The 12,858-nt window shown below is 37.3% G+C and overlaps 1 pseudogene; it reads right to left on the minus strand.

Moving 5' to 3' along the window:
• Positions 1-6,425: 6,425 nt before the first annotated feature.
• The window catches only part of LOC128520480 (basement membrane-specific heparan sulfate proteoglycan core protein-like), a 119,771-nt pseudogene continuing 113,338 nt past the window's right edge, over positions 6,426-12,858 (minus strand).

The raw sequence follows: 12,858 nt of genomic DNA on the forward strand, positions 1-12,858 counted from the left end.
ACCAAACAAACGGTGCAAACTGAAAACTAAACCTAAACCAGGCGCAAGGATTAATAAACCGAAATGCATGTTTCTTCAGAGGTTTGTGTGCCCATGATAGGTTGTGCACGGATCATTGAGCTTCTGCAGATTCCCAAATTATAATATAATCATACCTTACATGGCCTTTTCTATATTTTATCATCAGTGGGTCAAAATCACTCAAATCCCATATCCTTACTTTTGCCCATTTTTTTTTTCTCTCCTTCCAACACATCAACTTCAAGAAAAAAGGTTCACTTTCTGCCTAATACAGTATATCCCACAGAGATATACTGGGTGCCATTGTAATAAAATATTGTAACTGTAGTATATTCAGTGCCAAAGCAAAGTTTCAGACCCTTTTGTCCACATTTTATTATAATTTAAACTCATCATAAAATTTATTAAAATCTTTTTTCCCCCTCACCATTCTGCTCATAATATTCCAAAACGACAAAGTAAAAACTGTCTTTTTTTGTGTGTGCTAATTTATAATAATGGTTTTCATTATCATAGTCATTGGCATTTATTAGAGACAACTAGACATTTAATAAACTATACATCCGGGGAATCATGCTTGAAGTTTATTTAGGACTAAAAAAATATATCTCAGAGTAGGACATAAAGGTTCTTTAGGAAGGTTCCTACTTTTACTTTCAGCGAGGACTAAGACTGCACCAGTGGTGGCTCAGAGAGATAAGAGATTTGCAGTTTGAGCATCAGCTTCATTAGGTTTACATTGTTGGGCCCTTGAGCAAAGCCCTTAATTCTATCTACTCCAGGGACCCTGTATTATGGCTGACCCTGTGCCCTGACCCCAGCCATGCTGGGATATGCAAAGAAAGAATTTCACTGTGCAGTAATGTATATGTGACAAATAAAAGTTTAACACCAAGGAAAGCACGTGATGTCACTGTTCACGACACTGAGAGACGCAAAGTAGCCTACACATTCAAGATTCAAGAATTTTATTTGTGGCATAAATGGTTGTGCATGTACAACAGTAGTAAAATGGAATCGCAACTCCAGACTGTGCAGATAAAAAAAGAATAAGTAAATACAAAATAGAAATAAGACTAAGAAGACTATAAAATAAATTGTATACAATATATTATAATTAAAAATTATACAGAAATATGATGTAAAATGTGATTCTAGTGCAATGATATGTAATAAAATGACTGTGTTAAAGTGACTGTGTGCCCAATTTGTCAGTCATTGGTAAGGTTATCTGTTTAATGCCCTTATAGCCTGATGGAAAAAGCTGCTGTTCTGTCTTTCAGTACGAGCCCTGAGTGACTGGAGTCTCTTATCAGATGGCAGCCACTGAAACAGATTGTGATTTGGGTAGTGAATGTCTTTTAGGATGGCTGTCCCCTGGACCTGCACCGCCTGATGTAAATGTCCTGTAGATCAGGCTATTCAGTCCTAGTGATGCGCTCGGCACACTTGATCACTCTCCTTAAGTCATTTTTGTCCTGGAAGCTGCTGTTTCCCTACCAGACAGTAATATTCCCAAAGACAATAGATTGGACGATTAAGGTGTAGAAGGTTTTACTTATGGATATGGACTTTCAGACACTTGTACTGTAGCTGGTCCCACTCTTCACTAGTCCTTGATCAGCGTGAACTGAGAGACCTGCTTTCCTCTCCTGAAGTCAACCACCTTCTCCTTGCTCTTTGGTACATTTAAGTCCAAGTTATTGATCTTACACCAATAAGATTGTGCTACTGTCTCCTCCAGATAAGCTGTCTTAACGTTGTTCTGGATCAGACCAACCACCACTGTATAATTCTAGAATTTCACAATTGAGTTGGAGCTGTGTCGAACATAGCAGTCATGGGTGTAGAGAGAAGAGCAGGGGACTCAGAACACAACCTTGAGGTGATCCGATGTTCAATGTAATGCCTAATCCAGGAGCATAATGAGTGACCAAGCCCCAGTTCATTGAACTTTATGATGAGTCGGGAAAGAACTAGAGTGTTAAAAGCTGAGCTGTAGTCGATAAAAAGAAGCTTTGCATAATTCTATTTCCCAATGTCCAGGGGCCGGTTTCTCGATAACACATTTAAAAAAATAAATAAAAATAAACCAAATTAAATTATTCCATTTGTATTTACCCTTGTAAAATAGCATTAAAAATGATGGGTTGTGTATCAAGCAAATAAAAACAATACAAGACATGTTATGATGAGGAAACTTTCTATCTTTTCCACTTTAGTGATTAAAAAATGGCTTGAAACACATGAAGGCACATGAAGTTTTCCAGAGCGCACCGGCAGAAGTTGACTAATGATTATGAACGCGTCGGGAAAAACAGCAAGCAGACTGACTCCGACCATTTTAAAAAACGTTTGCGTTCATTTTCTGCCGCACTCAACTTCACCAAAAACAATACAGAACAGCGCACCTTATTTGCTTTCAAACATTTACAAAATCATAAAGTTTTTTGGTTATTGTGAGTGCGCTTAAATAAAAGTTGAGTCTTATAAAGGCATGTAGTCTTATATAGTTTTATTATATAGTTTTGCATATTAATCTGAGTCCTCAGCTGTTACATTTTTGAGGACAATAGTTTTTTTTAGCCTGTCACAGCGTGCGCCCTAATCAATATTACTCCTTGCTCACTAGTTAGGCAGCCTTCCCTTCCGATATGCGAAGGAGCGGGGCCGGCTGAGCTCTCCTTGCTAATGATCCCGGGCTTCCAATCCGCGCTATAAAATATTCCCACGCTCACCAGGCCGTGCCCGCATGTCAACCAAACCTGCACGTGCACATTCCTTCCTTTCCATCCTCAGTTCTTTAACCCTTTTCTTCCCATTTTTTTCCGTAAGACCTCTCCTCGAGTCCGTGCTTTATGGTGCCTTCATGGTACACGGCCCAAATGTAGTCAACAATATATATATAAACGTTTTATTCTTGTTTTAATGTTATTTGGAAGTAAACAAAATAGTAATAGCTAAAATAGTAAAATTAATAGTTAAAATATCAACAAGGGGAATGTTTGATGTCATGTGGGCATTATAAGATTTGTTTTAAAAACTTTTAACTAAAAAGTGGCAGCTGGCACTCCTAAAAATAGACGCAGGTTAATTTTTTTTTTTTAATAGTCTAAATAAAAATTCTCCTCTTTAATTACCTACAGCCTAATCAGCCCTCAACCGCACCAAAACGTTTTCCCGAGCGGGAAGGAATGTTGTTGTACTAAATAATATTTAGGCAGTAAGAGCCTCTTATTCCTATTAGTCCTAAATTGTTGTTCTCTTAGTGTCACTGTGCTTTACAATGCCAGACAACATTCAAATACAAATTATTCACCCTCCCCAGGTGTGAATCAGCTGTTCTCACCTATACATTCAGAGGAACTGAAATGCACCTCTCCACACTTTAAAAACCTCTTGAATCTGAGGCTCTTCTGGAGACTTTCAGTGATTTAAATTTGTGTAATTTTAATCTCCTGGATTCTAGATTCTAAAGTTGACATTGCTACCGTATGAAAGCATAAATTGCATTGTTTTAATCACTCTGTACACAATAATATTCTTTGGTGTTTTTATTAAAAAAAATAAAAACGGGTATGGGGCTATCTTGGTTTATTAATCCTCGTGCCTGGTTTAGGTTTAGTATTCAGTGCGCACCGTTTGTACATCTGTTATTATACAACTATATCATAACATGCAGAAAGACCTTTTATTTGGGGTTAAATGACTGATGTGCCTAATATTTTTCAGCAGATTCTCTGTTTCACTAAATAATCCTTGACGTCATGAGTATGTAAGACCTTTTGACACCTCTCTCTCTCTCTCTCTCTCTCTCTCTCTCACACACACACACACACAGCAGACCAAATTGTCATTAGCACGTCCCTCTCCTAAACAGCGCAGCCATTTTCTTTCTTTCCTTTTACTTAAATCTGAACTGAGTCGTTTACATAAGTCTCTGATCAATAGCTCATCATATCAATTTATTCATACAGATGTTCCTGTTTTACATGGAAATTGACAGGTTTGTTACAGAATGATTGACTCTGACAGAGCCACCAGAATAGTGGCAGCTGAATATGTTGGCATATTCATGAGTCAGGACATTCGCATAGTTAACACTATTAAGTTACTATATAATGTAAGTTAACCTGCTATCAGATAACTAAATTAATTTAATTTAAGAACATTTAAACTGAGGCAATGCCATCTCTTTAATTGTTTTGTCCCTGTTAAGACATTACAAAAACTATACAGTTTAAGAAACTTACTATGAATTTCAAAGCACGAATTTGGGCATCTCATTTCATCCTTAAGAAAATAATATGAAGCACATATACACACATTCATCATGAAAGATCTACTGTTAAAAAAAAAAAAATCATGTTTGCTTCAGCATTGGAAGTATTTGGAAGTAATTACAGTATACACAATTCATTGTTGTACTTGGTCCGGCTTTTAGATAAAGTCCTTCCATGCGCCATCTGGCGGATATTTAGTGAAGCACAAAACATTTATTTAAATTCCCGAATGTTGCTCGCGGCAAGTCACGGCATGCCGCGTGCTAAATTGCGGCATCTCGCGGGAAAACAGGCGGCCTTAATGGCGACATCTGTAGGGGTATTACACATTACAATCACTCAGAAAAATGAATGGATGCGGGGTCTGAAACTCCCAAGTTTATTTTCTCATTTAACTTTTTTATTATCAAATTTCATCATAAAATAAAATGGTCAAGAAGCTTCATAATCTGTTGCCTTGGAAGGCAAAAACTTTTTTTTTTTTTTTAAATAGCGACCTCAGGCATAATATGAAAAGTTTTGCCTAAATGAAAAATTTACATGAATCACACGGCTCCGCGGACAGCACCGTCTTCAGTTTAACACAACAACATGCTGTATCGCTGCCAAACTGTTTGCCACCTGTTTAATATTAAAATGTTGGCCAATTTTAATGCATTAGTCACATTATGAAATAAGCTAATTACCAGTCACTCTATTAGTTCTGATATCAAATAAAGTAAAATTTTTAAACAGGCCTACAGTATATTCCATCATTGATACGACATTGATAACGTTCCATAATGTGCTTTGATACACCGCTGATTTCTAAAGACTGCTGCTCAGTGGCGGCGACTAGCGTCTTGAGCTAAAACTACGCTAAGAATTGGTCTGGACCAATCTTACGAACGTGTGACTTAACTAAGAGATACTTAGCGTAAGAACGTTTCGGGAAATGCGCCATAACGTTAAGAGAAAGGTTAAGGTACCATTTAAGAACTACTTAGCGATAAGAAGCTCTCGAGAAACCGGGCTCAGATGTGAAAGTGTTCTGGCCCTGCCAATTGTAGTTAAAGTTGTTTTAGTGACCCCTGCTGGTTATTCTTTTTTAGTGACATGTGACAGGACATGAGTGTGTGTTTCAGGAAGTAATGTAGAGAAAGCAATGGGTAGAGCATGTTGTAACTTGCCATACTCGATGTTATCCCTTGAGAAGACATTGCCTGTAAGTGAATCTGTTTGTTATATTGACTATGTTCAGTTGAGTATATATTGTGGCGTGGGCGGGGTTTTGGACTAGTAACCATCATGATTTGCGGGAGGGGTTGTTAGGTGTTCACCCTGTCGAGGAAAGGTGTTTAGGTTTGTGGCTTCGAAAAGGGTGTGTGTGTGTGTGGGTTATAAGTGTGTCCTGTTGATGTGTGTTAGTGAATGTGTGGTTGTGTGACTTTTTGTCACACTCCTAGAACTTCTAAAAGTATGACTAAAATTGTATCACTGGCCATGTAGGAGTGATTTTCTACTCTGAGATGTTTAGTTAATATGGGACCTGAGCTGCTGTCATAAGGGTAAAACCTTAACAAAAGAAAAGATGGCTTCTTGTCTTCAGGAAAACATGGGTAATTTAGGAAAAAAAAAAAACTTTTTGGAGACTTTTTCATATTTTATTTATTAAAGTGTAGTACAGCCGAAGTAACTTCAGGCTCATTCATTTTTTTAAACAACAAAATGCATCTACCTAGATATTTACTTTTATAAAACATTACAAAATAAGCCTTGCTTTATCAAAGATATAACGCTGCATTAAACCATCCTTTATATGTATCCCTGAGCAAATTATATGATTGAATAAATACTGACTATAGTTAAAAAAAATTATATATATATATATATATATATATATATATATATTAATCAAACAAAGTGACAACCAAAACACATAGCTAAAGCTATGACACAAACTAAATCCAACAGAATAAATGCATACAAGTAATACAATACAAAAAAATCAGGAATGCAAAATAACAGAATAACCATCTATATATTTAGAATAACTAAAACTGCACTTACTGACTGAACACATGCACAAATGTCTTGTATGTTACACTTGGGACTGTTGTTTTTTTTTAAGCTGGTTTATTTAAAAAAAAAAGACTCTGAAAGACTCAGGAAGATGCTTCGGCCTCTATCACTGATTCTGGCCTTTTGTTCTCAGTAGGTTCAGCTGTGAAAAAAATACACTTTAGATCAACCTTATCTAACACTTTAGATCAACCTTACATTATTAAAGGTTAGGGTTTAATTTAATGGTTAATAAAAAACACTGAGTTCTTACTTCGAGCTCTGTAACATTTCACTGCCAGAATGATGGTCACCAGCACATACGGAGAGGCCGCTACCACACTGCTGAGGAGCTTCAGTACTGACTGTAGAGCTTTTTCATGTGAGAGAAACGGAGGGAGGAAAAAGTATCATTATATGTATTATATATATACAGACACACACACACATATACAGTGTGTGTGTGTGTATATATATATATATATATATATATATATATATATATATATATATATATATAAACACTACATTGCCAAATTCACATGCATGTGAACTTGAGTAACATACAGTTCTTCATCCATAGGGTTTAGTATGATGCTGGCCCACCCTTTGCAGCTATAACAACTTCAACTCAAACTATTCCCACAAAGTTGGCAGCATGAAATTGTCCAACATGTCTTGCTAAAGCATTAAGAGTTCCTTTCACTGGAAATGAGGGGCCGAGTCTAAGTCCTGAAAAACAGCCCCACAACAGTTCCAACATGACTGCGCACCAGTGCACAAAGTAAGGTCCATAAATACATGGATGAGCGAGTTTGGTGTGGAAGAACTTGAATGGTCTGCACAGAGTCCTGACCTCAACCCGATAGAAGATGTGAGCCAACCCTTCTCAGTGAAGAATGATCAAACATTCCCATAAACAATCCAATTCGATAAAATTTTATTTGTATAGGGCTTTTAGCAATTTTCATTGCCGCAAAGCAGCTTTACACGATCAAAATAATTATTTAAGTTTGTATAAAATGTGAATGTGTATGAATCAAAATGGTCAGTTTGTCCCTGGTGAGCAAGCCGAGGGTGACAGTGGCAAGGAAAAACGCCCTGAGATGGTAATAGGAAGAAACCTTGAGAGGAACCAGACTCAACAGGGAACCCATCCTCATTTGGGTGAAACAGAAAGCAGTAAATGATCTGCATTTATACAGTGTGTTAGGTGGCAGGCAGTTCAGCTATAATAGCTGATGTTAATTGATGTTAATATGGAGTTAATATGGATAAACACACTCCTAAACCTTGAGGAAAGCCTTCTCAGTAGAGTAGAAGCATTGTAGTGGGAGTACAGAGTGGGAAATGGGATGGGAGGACTGTCTGAGAAATAAAAATGATTCTTATGGCTCACAGGTCAGGGTAGTCAGGACCGGCTCTGTCTAACATACTGTGTTTATCAGACAAATGTAGAAAACCACATTATATGTGTAGTAAATATTTAAAGAAGTTTAACTATCACCCCTGTGTACAGTGGTGTGAAAAACTATTTGCCCCCTTCCTGATTTCTTATTCTTTTGCATGTTTGTCACACAAAATGTTTCTGATCATCAAACACATTTAACTATTAGTCAAAGATAACACAAGTAAACACAAAATGCAGTTTTTAAATGATGGTTTTTATTATTTAGGGAGTAAAAAAAATCGAAACCTACATGGCCCTGTGTGAATAAGTAATTGCCCCCTGAACCTAATAACTGGTTGGGCCACCCTTAGCAGCAATAACTGCAATCAAGTGTTTGCGATAACTTGCAATGAGTCTTTTACAGCGCTCTGGAGGAATTTTGGCCCACTCATCTTTGCAGAATTGTTGTAATTCAGCTTTATTTGAGGGTTTTCTAGCATGAACCGCCTTTTTAAGGTCATGCCACAACATCTCAATAGGATTCAGGTCAGGATTTTGACTAGGCCACTCTAAAGTCTTCATTTAGTTTTTCTTTAGCCATTCAGAGGTGGATTTGCTGGTGTGTTTTGGGTCATTGTCCTGCTGCAGCACCCAAGATCGCTTCAGCTTGAGGTGACGAACAGATGGCCGGACATTCTCCTTCAGGATTTTTTGGTAGACAGTAGAATTCATGGTTCCATCTATCACAGCAAGCCTTCCAGGTCCTGAAGCAGCAAAACAACCCCAGACCTTTACACTACCACCACCATATTTTACTGTTGGTATGATGTTCTTTTTCTGAAATGCTGTGTTACTTTTACGCCAGATGTAACGGGACACGCACCTTCCAAAAAGTTCAACTTTTGTCTCGTCGGTCCACAAGGTATTTTCCCAAAAGTCTTGGCAATCATTGAGATGTTTTCTCAAAATTGAGACGAGCCTTAATGTTCTTTTTACTTAAAAGTGGTTTGCGCCTTGGAAATCTGCCATGCAGGCCGTTTTTGCCCAGTCTCTTTCTTATGGTGGAGTCGTGAACACTGACCTTAATTGAGGCAAGTAAGGCCTTCAGTTCTTTAGATGTTGTCCTGGGGTCTTTTGTGGCCTCTCGGATGAGTTGTCTCTGCGCTCTTGGGGTAATTTTGGTCGGCCGGCCACTCCTGGGAAGGTTCACCACTGTTCCATGTTTTTGCCATTTGTGGATAATGGCTCTCACTGTGGTTCGCTGGAGTCCCAAAGCTTTAGAAATGGCTTTATAACCTTTACCAGACTGATAGATCTCAATTACTTTTGTTCTCATTTGTTCCTGAATTTCTTTGGATCTTGGTGCTTTTGGTCTACTTCTCTGTGTCAGGTAGCTCCTATTTAAGTGATTTCTTGATTGAAACAGGTGTGGCAGTAATCAGGCCAGGGGGTGACTACAGAAATTTAACTCAGGTGTGATAAACCACAGTTAAGTTATTTTTTAACAAGGGGGGCAATCACTTATTCACACAGGGCCATGTAGGTTTGGATTTTTTTACTCCCTAAATAATAAAAACCTTCATTTAAAAACTGCATTTTGTGTTCAATTATGTTATCTTTGACTAATAGTTAACGGTTTTTGATGAGCAGAAACATTTAAGTGTGACAAACATGCAAAAGAATAAGAAATCAGGAAGGGGGCAAATAGTTTTTCACACCACTGTATTTGTTATTTTTACACAATATTTTATAAATTCTGTCTCAAATTCTTAACCAGACTGTACATATTACTGTCTTTTTAAGAATCGTACTAAATCATGTAACTCTTAAAATAGAAATGACATGCTAATTATGAAGACTGACACAGGACATAAGCACAGACTTTAACTTTATTAAACATACTAAAAATAAAACACAGGCAAACATGGACTAGGACAATCTGTATTAATAAAAATAAGTAGACGTGGTTTCCTCACCTCTGACTAAAACCCAGCTTTTGGGTGACTCTCCTCTCTCTGGGTGTGTAAAGTGGTAGAAACCTTCATCTGACTTTGAGACACTACTGATGGTCATCTCTCCTGTAGTCTGCTTCTGGAGAACTGATCCATCTTTATAGAAATCAGCACCAGAGTCTGAGATGTTTGTGTTGCGATATAAACAGCGTAAAGTCAGAGGATTTCCTTCAGTTACAGGATGGACAGGACTCTCCAGGATCACATCACCACCTGTAGGAAAGAGAACGTTGAAAGCATAGAGTGGCTCATTACAAATATAATTGTAGCATAAAGACCTCAACTGATCTGTAGCATGTGACGTTACAGTACGACCACACTGCCATATTTATGATATTAAGTATAGACAGATGAGCAGTAAAAATTTGACCCGCCACATCAAGGGTGTTATTAATTTACATTTTGGGTGATTTTTGTTATAAAGATTTTTTGTTTGTTTGTTTTTTTTTTTGTTTAAAAAAGCTCCATTTTGATACCAAATTAATTAATTAATTAATTTATAATGTCCATGTGCTAAGATATGGCAGTGTAAGTTTGGGTTTCTGTATATTAAAGGCATTAGATTTTGCCCAAGTAAAAGTTATGTCATGGATTGAATACATCTGTCTGTGACAAGTTTAGAGTTTAGTTTAGTGTAGTTAGTTTAGTTTGAAGACGGGATGATATGGATGACATAAATTTAAGCACTTTTTTAAGTCGCTCTGGAAAAAAGCATCTGTCACATGCCTAAATGCAATGAAAAGTTATGGAAATAATTATGACAGCTACAAGAAAGGAGTTATGTGACTTATACAGAACAATAGGTCTGGAACCAGTCGCCATGTTGCACTGTAGGGAATCAACCCTACCTAGATTTTCTAGCATTTTTTCCGCTTGAGACCACAGGATTTATGTTTGGCTTCTATTTGTTTACACAGTATAATGAATATTAAAATTTATATTAGTCTCAGTTGGTGAACATATTTACAATTTGTACCTAATAGTGCTGCCCTCCCTGAGACCCAAATAAACAATAAATTTGAACATGGAACAAATTAAGAACAATATATTTTTTTAAATGTAGTATATAAATTAAAGCTTTGATCAAGAACTAACATATGTTTTGTTAAACAAGGCAGTGATGCAGAGAGATGTATCAGTTTGTTTCCTTACAATACAGTAAAACCTTGGAATGCTGAGTAACTTAGTTTACGAGTGTTTTGCAAGACGAGCCAAAATTTTAAATAAATTTTACCTTGATAGTTTTACACTACGAGTAGTACGCATGGGCTTTGTCTGTCAAGCATCACATGATCACAACTGAGCCAGTGATTCTTCTCACTCATGCGGTGTGGGATTGTGGGTTATCGTCTCTCATGATCAGGCTCAGTGTGCGTGCATCACTTGTATAGTCAACATATGTGTACGTCTACTGGTACTATAGCATTGTGACCATGTGTCTGTCTGTGTGTGTGTGTGTGTGTGCGCGCATGTATGTGCGTAAACCATTATTTTGTGTCCAAGTGTAGTAACTGTACGTTAGTCACTGAACGGCAATAAAGACCTCTGTAAAGAAAAATGTTAAATAGGCTGTAGCAGTGTGGAAGGTGATTCTGTTAAACAACAATGCAATGTCACAGTTTAGACAACAGCAGTTTCGTTAGTGTGTGTGTGTGTGTGTGTGTGTGTGTGTGTTTGTGTGTGTGTGTGTGTGTGTGTGTGAGAAAGTCGTCCCACACAATAACCCCTCTCACCTCACTCACACCAGCCCGATTCTTTATAAAGGTAAAGTGCAGGTAAATTTGTTTTATTTTTACTTTATATTTTGTATTAATTATTTTTAGATAAATGTTTTTGGGGTTGTAGAACAAATTATCTGAGTTTCTATTATTTCTTATGAGGAAATTAACTTTGATATACGAATGTTTTGATACACAAACACACTTCCGGAACAAATTACTGTATGTGTAACAGGTATAGAAATTAACCTGTTAAATTGTTAGAATTTACACAAAATTGTTTATTTCATATACCTGATGTAGATGCCTGTTCGAGGTAGGCCCTTTCCCCTTTAAATCCTGTGATGTCATCTAAAGCCAATACAATTTCCTGTTTTGTCCTCTCCTCTTCCCTTTTCCTGATGGAACTGTATGGAAGAGGTATGTTGTTTCTGACTCCCTGTAATCCAATTAAATCTTTATTTTTATTATTCTTTTTATTTCTATATCTTTACTCCAGTTTGTGTGTATAATGTTATAAAATATATTTGCATGATTATTTTATGGCATTTTTCATTTTTTGGGTTATATTACCAATTTTGGCTTAAACATGTGGAAATCAAGCACATGATGTACATCACATTTATTTTATAGAGAACAAGGGCTATTCTCACTCGAAGGCTGTTTGTTCCTTTATGTGTCAGGTATGTTTCTTAATATTTAATTTTTAAGTTTATTTACATATGTTCAATTATTTATGCTGTAATTCTGCCTTTTTCCTGATGGAACTGTATGGAAGAGAGAACAAGGGCAATTCTTACTCGAAGGCTGTTTGTTCCTTTGTGTCAGATTAAATGCTTCCAGTGAACCGCCATCTGTGTCCCGTGTCTGATTCACACAACGCAGAGTAAAGTCTAACTGGAGTGACCGGTTACACGTGGTGCCGTGACCCCTTGGATTTTACGTGATCGGCTGCTCGCCGCTCACCGGGAGTGCTGCTTCGGATAAACTGCGCATGCGCTGCGCGTTGCGTCAGGGACGCCGGAGGAGTGTTTCGCCGATTGGAGAAGCCGCCTCGCGTTTTGGTCTCGTCTCCCGATTTCATCTTGTCCGTTGCTCACCGTTGGATGGTTTCACCCAAACACTTGCATTTGGAGGTATGGTGAAAAACTATTTAGGCTTTTATCAAAGATTATTCGGCATCTTGTTTGTCTTCGAAAGGCATTGAACTGTTAGCAGCACATTTAACGTGACTGAGTTTGCTAACTGTTTTCGCGCTGCTGCACGCTCATTATTGATTTTTTAAAAAAAGTTTTGTACTGTACTCACGCTGCTGTTTTAGTGATTGTCGCGTGTGAAACTTTTTTTTCTTTCTTTTTCCTACCCTGTACAGCGTTATACTGAACTTCTGATTA

Source organism: Clarias gariepinus, chromosome 1 (assembly GCF_024256425.1).
Source record: "Clarias gariepinus isolate MV-2021 ecotype Netherlands chromosome 1, CGAR_prim_01v2, whole genome shotgun sequence".
NCBI classification, from domain to species: domain Eukaryota; kingdom Metazoa; phylum Chordata; class Actinopteri; order Siluriformes; family Clariidae; genus Clarias; species Clarias gariepinus.